Source organism: Nomascus leucogenys, chromosome 3 (assembly GCF_006542625.1).
Source record: "Nomascus leucogenys isolate Asia chromosome 3, Asia_NLE_v1, whole genome shotgun sequence".
In the NCBI taxonomy this organism is placed as follows: Eukaryota; Metazoa; Chordata; class Mammalia; order Primates; family Hylobatidae; genus Nomascus; species Nomascus leucogenys.
The window spans coordinates 120,585,319-120,597,381 of NC_044383.1; the positions used below are offsets into that span (position 1 = coordinate 120,585,319).

A 12,063-nucleotide genomic window follows, 5' to 3' on the forward strand; every position below is an offset into this window, starting at 1 on the left:
TTAAGCCAGGTTTTGCATTCCAGGGAAGTTCAACATTTTCACTCTATTGCCCAGGCTGGAGTACAGTGGGGCAATTTTGGTTCACTGCAACCTCTGCCTCCTGGGCTCAAGTGATCTTCCCACCTCAGCTTCCTGAGTAGCTGGAACTATAGACGTGTACCACCATGCTAGGTTAATTAGTTTTTTTTTTTTTTTTTTTGTAGAGACAAGAGTCTCACTATATTTCCCAGGCTGGTCTGAAACTACTGGGCTCAAGTGATCGGCCTGCCTCAGCCTCCCAAAGTGCAGGGATCATAGGCATGAGGCACTGCTCTCAGCCTTTTTTTTTTTTCTTCTTCTTTTTAAGAAAACACACTTAGAAAAGCTATTGTGTAGGATATTCAAAAGGTGGAAACAGCTTCAGTGTCCACCACTGGCTATACAAAATCTGAGTATCCCGGATAGAGTTTCTGTTCTGATAGAAAAGTTTTGAAAATAGTGATGATGGTTATACAACATTGTGAATGTACTTAATGCCACTGAATTGTGCACTTAAAAATGATTAGCAAATTTTATGTTATACATACTTCAGCACAATAAAAACAAAAACCCTTCTGTGTAGGTTTTGAGCACACAATCGGGTTGAGTAATCCAGTTTTTCTCTTCCAGTAACATACTCTGATGTGTTTTAAAGGAATAATTCAACAGAAAAATAGATATGAGCTTATATCCCGATTACTCAGTATGATACCCCGACAGTATTTCAGAATATAGCAATTTTCATTTAAATAGATGCTCATTAACATTTAAAATAAGGTTTTGGGGTCATCAGCTCATTCTTGATGCAAGAAAAATCTAAATGCATCTTTAGAGATGAGCTCCTCTGGGTCATTTCTACTTGCTAGATTCATAGACAGTGCCCCAGTTTTAAATTAAAAAAAAAAAAACCCAGAAGATTTCTTAGTAGGAAAAATATGTTTTATAACTCAAATGAAGCAAAATTCCTAAGTCTCTTTTTTTCCTCAGATTTGCAAATGCCATTCTCCTTAAGGCATCAGCTCTAATTTTTTCTGCTTTATTTTTTAAAATAAACTTTTAACTTTATAATACTTTTAGGTTTACAGAAAAGTAAGATAAGTATCATGCATACCACACCCAGTTTCTTCTATTGTTAACAGGAGTATGGTACATTTGTCAAAACCAATGAGCCAATATTAATACATTATTAACTAAAGTCCATACTGTATTCAGATACCCATAGTTTTTTTGTTTTTGTTTTGTTTTGTTTTTGAGATGGAGTCTCACTCTGTCACCCAGGCTGGAGTGCAATGGTGTGATCTCAGCTCATTGCAACCTCTGCCTCCCGGGTTCAAGTGATTCTCCTGCCTTAGCCTCCCGAATAGCTGGGATTGCAGGTGCCCACCACCATGCCAGGCTAATTTTTGTATTTTTAGTAGAAACGGCTAAAAATTTTTTACCATGTTGGCTAGGCTGGTCTCAAACTCCTGACCTCAGTTGATCCACCTCACCTCGGCCTCCCAAAGTGCTGGGATTACAGGCGTGAGCCACCACGCCTGGCCAGATACCCGTAGTTTTTACCTCATGTCCCTTTTCTGTTCCAGGAGCCTATCCAGGATATCACATTAAATTGAGTTATCTGGCTGGGTGTGGTGGCTCATGCCTGTAATCCCAGCACTTTGGGAGGCTGAAGCAGGCAGATCACTTCAAGTCAGGAACTCGAGACCAGCCTGGTCAACATAGTGAAACCCCTTCTCTACTAAAAATACAAAAATTCGTGAGCATTGTGCTGCGCGCCTGCGATTGCAGCTACTCAGGAGGCTGAGGTGGGAGAACTGTTGGAACCTGGGAGGCAGAGGTTGCAGTGAACCGAGATTGTGCCACTGCACTCCAGCCTGGGTGATAAATTGAGGCTCCATCTCAAAAATAAACAAATAAATAAACAAACAAATAAATAAATTGAGTTATCTTGTCTCCTTCAGCTCATCTAGATTGTGACAGTTTCTCAGTCTTTCCTTATTTTTGATGATGGTGACAGTTTTGAGCAAGTTTGGTCAGGTATTTTGTAAAATATCTCTCAGTTGGGGTTTCCAGAGTGTTTTCCTCATGATTAGACTGGGGTTATGGGTTTTGAGGAGATCACAGAGGTAAAGTGTCATCCTCACCACATCACATCAAGGGTACTTGCTATCAACACGACATCACTGGTGACGTTAACCTTGATCACCTGGCTGAGGTCATGTCTGTCAGCTTTCTCCATTGTAAAGTTACCCTCCGCCCCACCCTTTTCATTCTGTATTTTTTGGAAAGGAACTCACTATGTGGAGCCCATACTTAACAGGGTGGGGAGTTACACCAGAGTCCTTGAGCGGGGAGTAGAACGTTACAGCACAAAAAATTGCTTTTTGTGCACCCTAATGTGTACAAATTTTTGAAAAATCACTTAGGATATTAGGGGATCCCAGAATGGAGTGCAGCGTATGACAAAATAATCTAAGTGTATTACAGATGTATAAAATAATTTCCCTGAAGGGGGTGGGAGGAAAGTTGCCGACCTAAAGAACTTTAGAAATGAATGGAGACTACAAGACCAAAGGCAAAATGAACTGTATGTAAGCACTGTATTCTCGTCAGTAAAGTTTGATTTTTAGGGCATTACTCATGCGTACTGGTATTGAGGAAATAAATGAGTGGATGGTGGAGGGTGGGAGCCAGGTTTCTCACTGCTGGAGTGGAAGGTGACACACAAAGACAGGAAAGAGGCTAGAATGATCCATGTGGTATAGCATTAGAGTTGAGACAACTGTATGCACTCACATTTAGCTTAATATAGATACGAATAACTACATATATAAATACTTATAGATACGTGTACATATACTTATTAGAACACACGTATGTATTTCCCTGTTCTGTCAACATTCCAGTAGCAAGAAGATCTTGATTTCTTTTATTTATTTTTTTGAGATGGAGTCTCGCTCTGTCCCCCAGGCTGCAGTGCAGTGGTATGATCTCGGCTCACTGCAACCTCTGCCTCCCGGGTTCAAGCGATTCCCTGCCTCAGTCTCCCAAGTAGCTGGGATTACAGGCGCCCACCACCACGCCGGCTAATTTTTTGTATTTCTAGTAGAGACAGGGTTTCACCATGTTGGCCAGGCTGGTCTCGAACTCCTGACCTCAGGTGATCCGCCTGCCTCGGCCTCCCAAAGTGTTAGGATTACAGGCGTGAGCCACTACACCCGGCCCCGATCTTGATTTCTAATACCATTCTCCAATGGTTACTTGGAGACATGGCTGATTTTAGGATTGGGAAGGGAATACCTAAGATGAGCCTGCAGCATCTTGTAGTTCCAGAAGGCAAGGAGGCACTCAAATGATAGCAAAAAATAAAAAAATTTAAAAAACCCCCACAGTGATGGGAATATGTCAAAAAGACACACGGCTGAAAAAGTTCCCAATGGCCAAAACTGAAACAATTTAAGCAAATCAATCAATCAATCAATCAATCAATAGTGTGTTGTCGGATTATAACTCAAAGTTTAAGATAAATATCCACATGCCCATACTGATGAAAATAAATGATTAAAGAACTGAACAAATAGGAGAGAGTAGACAAATCCTCAGTGCAGAAGAATTCCAAATGATTTTTGTAAACCTAATTTTTATACCTATAATTTTCATTTCAACGTCACAGAAAACTAAGTGAATTACTATGAATACTATATTTGTAGAGAAAAGACTAAGGGATGGTAAGGCTACAGAGCATCCTGTAATTAAAATGAGAAAACCGAAAGTCAAACAAAGTCATCAGTGGGCAGATTTTTATATACTTCAGCCTTAGGTTTCCTTGGTAATAACCCTATCTGGCAACTACTACTTATTCCTATATAGATATTAAGAACACAGCTCTCTGGAGTCTCCTCATACCTATTTGAATAACGAGGTATATGTGTCCTTATACAAGAGTACATTCACTTCCACCTATGCACACCCTCAAGAAGAGAAAGGAATGGAATATTTTTGTTTTTATTTGTAGCTAAAACAAGATTTCACTGTTTACTAGTTTCTAAATACCAAAACAATGATGGGATTCTGTCATCTTCCTGGTCACTTACTGCTCATCGCTCACTGTGTGGGGAGTGCAATGACTCCGTGGCAAATGCTCTGCAGACACGCCCCTTGTTCATCTGAAACGCACAAAGGAGGGGTGGGCTGTGTGACTAAGCCTGTGTGTGGATTCTTACAGTAAGTTATGTTTCTGAGAAACAGGCACCAACAATAGCTCATTTAAAAAAAAAATAAGCACCATTACAATTGGTGAAAAACATGTTTAATCTTTTGCCTAAGAAAGTTTTGATAGCCCAACATAATTGAAACGGTGGCCATGCATCGTTCCACCCCAGTTACTCTTAACTGCATGTTTTGAGTCACCAAATGTGCGTCCTGCTCAGCCTTGCCCAGGCAACTGTGAATGGCAGCCCTTTCCAGAGAACATCAGAATGAGAGGGGCATGTCACACCACCTTCCTTTCTTCCAAGAAATGCCAGGTCACAGGGGGTGTTCACTTATTCTCAAGTAACATTCTTGTCCTTAAAATATTTTTTTCCTCCATTATGGTTGTGACAATTGTTAGCATAAATATGAGCCTGAAAGAAGGACAATTCTTACGAAGCCAAAATTGGGTTTAAGTTATAAGAAACAGTTGTGTTTTTAAAAAATAACTCATCCTCATCATATAACCAGATAAAGTAGAAATCAATTGTCATATGAGATCTACAAAATTTGGGTATAAATAAAAAGATAAAATGATCCTTTGCCATATTTTACTCTCTTGGAAGTGAACTCTGAGCATACATATAATGATATGCCTAAAAAGTGTCAATGACACAGCTATTTTCAATGAAATTAAGGAAATAAAAGACCCAAAATGCTCATATTTAAGATTTGTTAATCCTTATCCTTGGTCAACATTCTATACAGATCTGAAACTGAAACTACTGCAAAATGATGCAAGACTGTAAGTGCTCTCTGGAGTTTGGGTGCATTATTTTTGTAATTCCTTTTATGTAATGGAACTATTTCTTTTTCCGGGGCCATATAAACACCTGAAGAAAGGACAATGTCAGGTCGACAGATTGTGGAATTTAGATTCAGCACCTAAGCTATTTGAGGTTGACACTCACTGAAATCTTGAATGTTTGCACCTGCTGTGGAATAAGTCATTGTCCTTGGACACCTTACAAGGTGCAGTTTGTGCACATTTGGGAAGAAGGAGGAGGCTGGCAGAGTGACTTCCTTATCAACCCGTTCACCCGCATCTCCATCTCCCTCAGGGGGTGCTGTCCACCCACCATGTTTTGTTTACATCAGTAGCAAAGACATATGAATCATCTTCCACTTTTTAGCTAGGAATGAAGAAGTAACCTCTGACACCCACTAGTGTGACTGGCCCTTACATGCTGGTATATGTCAGACTCTTAGCATCACTCTCATTTCATACTGCTGTTGATGATGTGAATTTTGGGAATATTCTCCCCTATTGGGTCTTTCTCCATGACAGATGATGTCCTTTGGCTTCGGTTTTCTGCCTAAGAACTGTAAGTGGTGCTTGCTAGCTCTACTAAGAATCCTGCCGTTGTCGCAAATTTCAGAAAAAAAGTAATGCATTTAAGGAACTTTTGCCTTTGTGAAAATTATTTTCTATCTATATTAAGTAGCTTATAATTAGGATAAAGAGACTACAAAAACAGGGATGTAGAAGGAGGGGTTGAGGGGAGGACAGAGGGTGCTGGAGAGACAATATCATCACTAGGAAAAGACATGAGTAAAAAAGTAGCACAAACAAGAATTATGCTCCTCATAAAAGAGCTTTCTGGTCACCTTGCAAGGATTCTATAAAAGTTACAGGTTACAATCGAAATAAGTAAAATATTTAGTTAACAAGGAAATGTGCATCGTGCACATAATTACTGAAAGTTATTACCAGTCACTGTGGTAGGAACTAGGGATTAGAGAGAGAACGGATCTGTAATTCTAGCCTCAAGGAGCTACTGTTTAGCATTAGAGACAAAATGAAAAAGTACTCATTGTTTCTGCCCATGTTTGCAAAAAGGGGACAAGTTATTGGTCCCCAAAGTAAATGAGATAATGAGAAAAAGCTTCTGGGAAAAAAGTGAGAATACTATAGCTGATTAACTTACTGGTTAGTTCTCTTAAAAATATCTACCTTCTTATCGTTGTACTTCTGGAATGAAAATCAGGAGTACTGCCAATTCTTACAGTGATCTGGTAAGATATTTTCAATTATTTCCTCTGTAAATGTTTTAATATCAGATTAGAAATGTGTTTCTACTTTCTAATTTGTAATGTAAGACTTCAAAATCTGTTTGAATACTACTGTAGAAAGTCTGTGTTGAAGGATAAAATTCCCCTATATTTTAGAATGGACTCTTTGCATTCAATTAATTTATTAGTTAAAGACAGTGATTAATGCATCCCAAAATATTTAGGAATGTAGTCTTTTCTAATTATTTCACCATAGCATAGAAGAATTGCTATTAAGAGTTGGCCAACAGGCCAGGTGCAATGGCTCATGCCTGTAATCCCAGCACTTTGGAAGGCTGAGGCTGGATCACTTGAGCCCAGGAGTTTGAGACCACCTTGGGCAAAATGGCAAAACTCTGTCTCTGCAAAAATACAAAAATCAGTCGGGCATGGTGGCATGTGCTTGTAGTCTGAGCTACTCAGAGTTGGGGGCTGAGGTGGGATTCGCCCAGGAGAAACGAATAGAGAGGTCTGGGTACGCAGGGATATAGGGTCAAGTTAGCAAGTTAACTGAGCACATCAGGTCCCCTGTGGATATTGACACTTCAAAGAGGCTCAAAAGCTCTGAAATTTTATGAAGAATTTTCTCAGATTTGGCAGATACGAAATTGTTGAATACTGTTAGAGAAAAATGGGGAAAAGTAAACTAAGGCCTATCCAAATTATTATTTTGAATTTCATAGCTCAAGATGTTTTGAACATCACATTAAATTTGTCAAATTAATTTGTCACATTAAATTTACCAAATTAAAATTGTATAATGTAGTGACTGATAGTAAACTAAGTACATGAAATTATGGGCATTCAGAAGATTTTTAAAGAACTGATTGGTTTTACTTTGAAACAGTAACAATGCAGTGAGGCATCTTGGGACAAAGATTGGAAGAGGAAGAAAGCCAGAGAATTGAGCCTGACATTTGGGAGCCACTTTTCCCCTTGAACAACAATAATAATGACCCTTAGGCTTTCTGTGGAAAGGAGGCTGTTTGTTTAAAAAACAAAAAGACAGAGACATATACAGAGACAGAGAAAAAGAAGAAAGGAAAAGCAAAAAGATTCCAGAAATAAAGGGGAAAGTATAACCCTTACCATGGAGGAAAATTACAATTCACTTGAATTAACCATAAGAAGATTAAAAAGTCATATATTGACCAATTTTAATGTTTTCTGGAAGAAGAAACACACCTTTTCACCCTGTGAGCTGTACAGAAGCCGACTCTGTGGTTTTTGGTGTGTAAAAACATATAGTGATAATAATTATACCACTTTACACCTTTATGGTGTTTTGGGTTTACAGATTCTCCATACAGTTAATCTATTTTGGGTTAACAGATTCTCCGTACAGTTAATCTATTTTGATCTTCATACCAAACCTAATCTAAATTGGGGTTTAGAGGAAGTGTGAGGCTGACAAAAAGATGTTCTGCCTTTTGTTCAGGACCTGTGCTCAGGGCTGTGTTCTCATTTTGAGGTTGGATTTTATACACACACATTCTCATTTATCTCTCTAGTGCTCAAGATATTCACAAACTTTTTTACTGTCAGGGATGCATAAATGAACAATACTTTATTAGAGCTATATTCTAAGCCAAATGAGTCGTCCTACCTTAGATTCAAAGTTAGATTATGGCTCAAAACAAATCCTTGGCATATTTCTGGTGTTCAAAAAGAATAGGTTGAAGCCGAGACAGGTGGATCACTTGAGGCCAGGAGTTCGAGACCAACCTGGCCAACATGGCAAAACCCCGTCTCTACTAAAAACACAAAAAATTAGCCAGGCATGGTGGCGTGCACCTGTAAATCCAGCTACCTGAGAGCCTGAGGCAGGAGAATCACTTGAACCTGGGAGGTGGAGGCCGCAGTGAGCCGAGATCGTGCCATTGCACTCTGGCCTGGGTGACAGAGTTGGACTCTGTCTCAAAAACAACAACAACAAAAAAGAATAGGTTATTTTATATTTCTTGAATTACATGTAGTTGTAATGCCTTGCTCAGGATCTTGCCTATAGTGGCCAAGAAATATTGCTTAAAATTGACTCTTGAATTACACTAGCATTCTGTAGGCACCATATCAAACATCTAGGACAGGGGTCCTCAATCCCCAGGCCGCTGACCAGTACCGGTCTCTGGCCTATTAGAAACCAAGCCACACAGCAGGAGGTGAGCAGTGGGCAAGCATTACAGCCTGAGCTCCGCCTCTTATCAGATCAGTGGTAGCATTAGCTTCTCAAAGGAGCGCAAACCCTATTGTGAACTGCGCATGTGAAGGATCTAGGTTGCGCATTCCTCACAAGAATCAATGCCTCATGATCTGAGGTGGAACAGTTTCATCCTGAAATCATCCCCTACATCCCACCCACCCAGTCCCATCTGTGGAAAAATTGCCTTCCACGAAACTGGTCCCTGGTGCCAAAAAGGTTGGGGACCACTGGTCTAGGACTTACCAGGTAAGTTAAAGACAAACCTTTAAGGAATTTTCAATTTAGTATCTTGATATCCCTATATGAAGATATTTGAACTCATTTATATTTTTTGTTTGTTTTGTTTTTGTTTTTTGTTTTGCTCTGTCACTCAGGCTGGAGTGCAGTGGCATGATTTTGGGTCACTGCAATCTCCGCCTCCTGGGTTCAAGTGATTCTCCTGCCTCAGCCTCCTGAGTAGCTGGGAATACAGGCGTGTGCCACCAAGTCCAGCTAACTTTTGTATTTTTAGTAGAGACAGGATTTCACCATGTTGGCCAGGCTAGTTTTGAACTCCTGTCCTCAAGTGACCCGCCTGCCTCGGCCTCCCAAAGTGCGGGGATTATAGGCATGAGCCACCACCTCGGCCCTCATATTTGGTTTTCTTATATGTCTTACAAGATTATTTCATAATGGTTGTCTGCTTCTAAATCTGTTAACTTAGTTTTGCTAAACGCAGTTCAAACAAAATTTATCTTTGGATTTTCATTACCTTTTTGGCTGGTCACAGTGAACAACAGGGTTTGATAACAAGAGAAAAACAATCCACCTTATTGCAGCAGCCTGGTTTCTGATCCTAGGCACCATTTACTAAATTAGATAATGGGAAAGAATTACTCTTTTCTTTCCCCAAGAGAGTAGTGAGTGGTAAAAACATTTAGGTGGTGGGTGAGGAGAATGTTTCTTATTGGTAAAAGTAATTTTTAATAGGGAGAGAGACCAGGTGAGAATAGAAAACTAAGGGAAACACAAGGCCATTTTTTGTTTGTTTGTTTTTGAGACAGGATCTCATTTTGTCACCCAGATTGGGGTGCAGTGGCACAAATACGGCTCACTGCAGCCTTGACCTCCTAGGCTCAAGTGATCCTCCCAGTTCAGCCCCCAAGTAGCTGGAACTACAGGTGTGTGCCACCACACTTGGCTAATTTTTGTATAACAAGGCCATTTTTGATAGAAATATTTATGATACCTGAATTTCCTCCATGTTGAAAATCTATATTTATTGTTCTTATTTTTCTTGTACTTTACTTTCATTGTTCATTAATTACATGGGAAAATAACACTTCTATGCAATGTACAACCATTTTTAACAAATAAGAGTAATAGTGTTGTTTGCACTACTTGGTGTGGCGTGTCTAAACAATGTAAACTTTTTGTAGTATAGACTTTAGTTATTGTTCAGTACAATGTCATCTGCTATGCATGACTGTGTGTGGTCTCTTTCTAGAAGTGTATAATTTGCTGACTATAATGAATCTCTTTTGATAGCAAAACTTTTCTTTTAAAAATATGAATTATTAGGTTGGTGTAAAAGTAACTGCAGTTTTCCCCATTAACCACAATTGCTTTGTACCAACCTAATACCTGGTGGACAGTGGCAAATGGAATGCAGTCACTTCTGCACTGGCATAGGAAACTGTTTGTCTTATCTTCCCCAGTGAATCTCCTGGCAGAAGTAGTTTCTACTAGGAGAAGAAAAAAAAATTACAATAAGACCCCATGGAAAGAAAACCTGTGGTGCAAGAGCCTCGCTAAATGTCCCGAACACAGGAAGCAACCAGCCAATAATGTTGACTTGAATTCCAAATTGATCCAGTGTTCTTTGATTGTATTCTGACTAAGTAAAGGCATCTCTCTATACACTTGTCCACTTTGGGATTTATCTGTTGATTTTTGTTTGCTTGTTTTTGGTCTCTAAAGGTTTCAGTTATTTTATGAGCAGATGCTGTTTCCATGATCTTTCCTCTCTTCTTTGTATTAGCATTCCTAAGACATACACAATCAGTATATCTTACCAGTTACACTAGAGGTTGGCTTGCTTAAAAAGCAATAGTGTTATTTCTTCTAGCCAAGTACCAACTCGTTGCAGTCAGGCTGGAACCCCGCTAATGTCCTGACCTGTGGCTTCAGCCCTGGGGCAGAGGATGCAATGTGTGCAATGCAATGCACACGTCGATGCAATGGTGTGCAGGAGCTGGCCTCCACTACTTCATGAGAGTTGTTTGTGCGCATCTTTTTCCAGCTTCATGTTAACCATAGTAGGAGTATTTATACCACGGAGGTCAGCAAACATCACAAATCAGATCTTTTTTTCTTTTTCCTCCAGAAAGTCAGTAGTTAAGCATTTACCAGCACACCACTGGTTAGATATGAGGTGGAGAGAGAAGTTGAAGAGGGGTGGAAAATGAGATCATGAGCTATTCAAAGGGCCCATAATAAAACAAAAGAGTGAACCAGAGCAGCTTCATGTTCTTCAGTCCTCATCAACACCAACAGGTCTCACAGGCTGCTCTTTGCTGGAGTCAGTGTAATATCGCAGAGGAGCCTGGACTGGGAATTGAAAGACCTGGTTTCTAATCCTCATGCTGCCGCTGCATGCCTATATGATCTGGACTACTCATTTAACTTCTCCCAGTCTCAGTTTTCTTCTCTGTAACATAAAAGTATAGAGGTAGGGTGCAGCTTAGATCCTCATTGTTCTAAGCGTGCTTCAGAAACTGTCAGAATGGGCATCACCTGGGAACTTGTTAGGCCAACCTGAGGTCTACTGAAACAGAATCTGCATTTTAACAAGATCCTTAGCTGTGCTGTGTGCACATTTGGGGAAGCACTAGAGTAGGTAAGTGGTCCTCAAACCTGGATGAGTATTTAGAAAGATTAAAAAATATGTATTTTGCTGGGCATGGTGGATCATGCCTATAATCTCAGAACTTTGGGAGGCTGAGGCAGGAGGATCACTTGAGCCCACTGCAACCTCCGCCTCCCAGGTTCAAGCAGTTCTCCTGCCTCAGCCTCCTGAGTAGGAGTTCAAGACCAGCCTGTGCAATATAGTGAGATTCCAGCTCTATAAAAAATAAAAAAGTTAGCTAGGCATGGTGGTGTGTGCCTGTGGTCCCAGCTACTTGGGAGGCTCAGGTGGGAGGATCACCTGAGCCTGAGAAGTCGAGGCTTCAGTGAGCCATGATTGCATCACTGCTCTCCAGCCTGTGTGACAGAGCAAGATCCTGTCTTAAATAAAGGAATAAATAAAATAAAAATACATATTTCTGGCATTTATTCCTGATATATTGGATCAGAATGTCTGGAGATGAATCTCAGACTTTTTATTTTTAAATAGTGCCCCCAAAGCTTTTGAGAACAAACAAGTGATGGTATCCATTAGCCCAAATGGTTCCCCCTGGTTTTCTCTCTCTCTCTTTTTTTTTAGATGGAGTCTCACTGTGTTGCCCAGGCTGGAGTGCAGTGGCTTGATCTCAGCTCACTGCAACCTCCGCCTCCTGGGT

At 40.1% G+C, this 12,063-nt stretch overlaps 1 long non-coding RNA gene across 1 annotated transcript in view; it reads left to right on the forward strand.

The window, feature by feature from the left end:
* The first annotated feature begins 5,489 nt into the window (after window positions 1–5,489).
* Window positions 5,490–12,063, forward strand: part of LOC115832451 — a 66,597-nt gene continuing 60,023 nt past the window's right edge. Inside the window, exon 1 of the long non-coding RNA XR_004027955.1 lies at window positions 5,490–5,655. This is a non-coding gene — a long non-coding RNA (uncharacterized LOC115832451). The remainder of the gene's footprint in view (window positions 5,656–12,063) is intronic.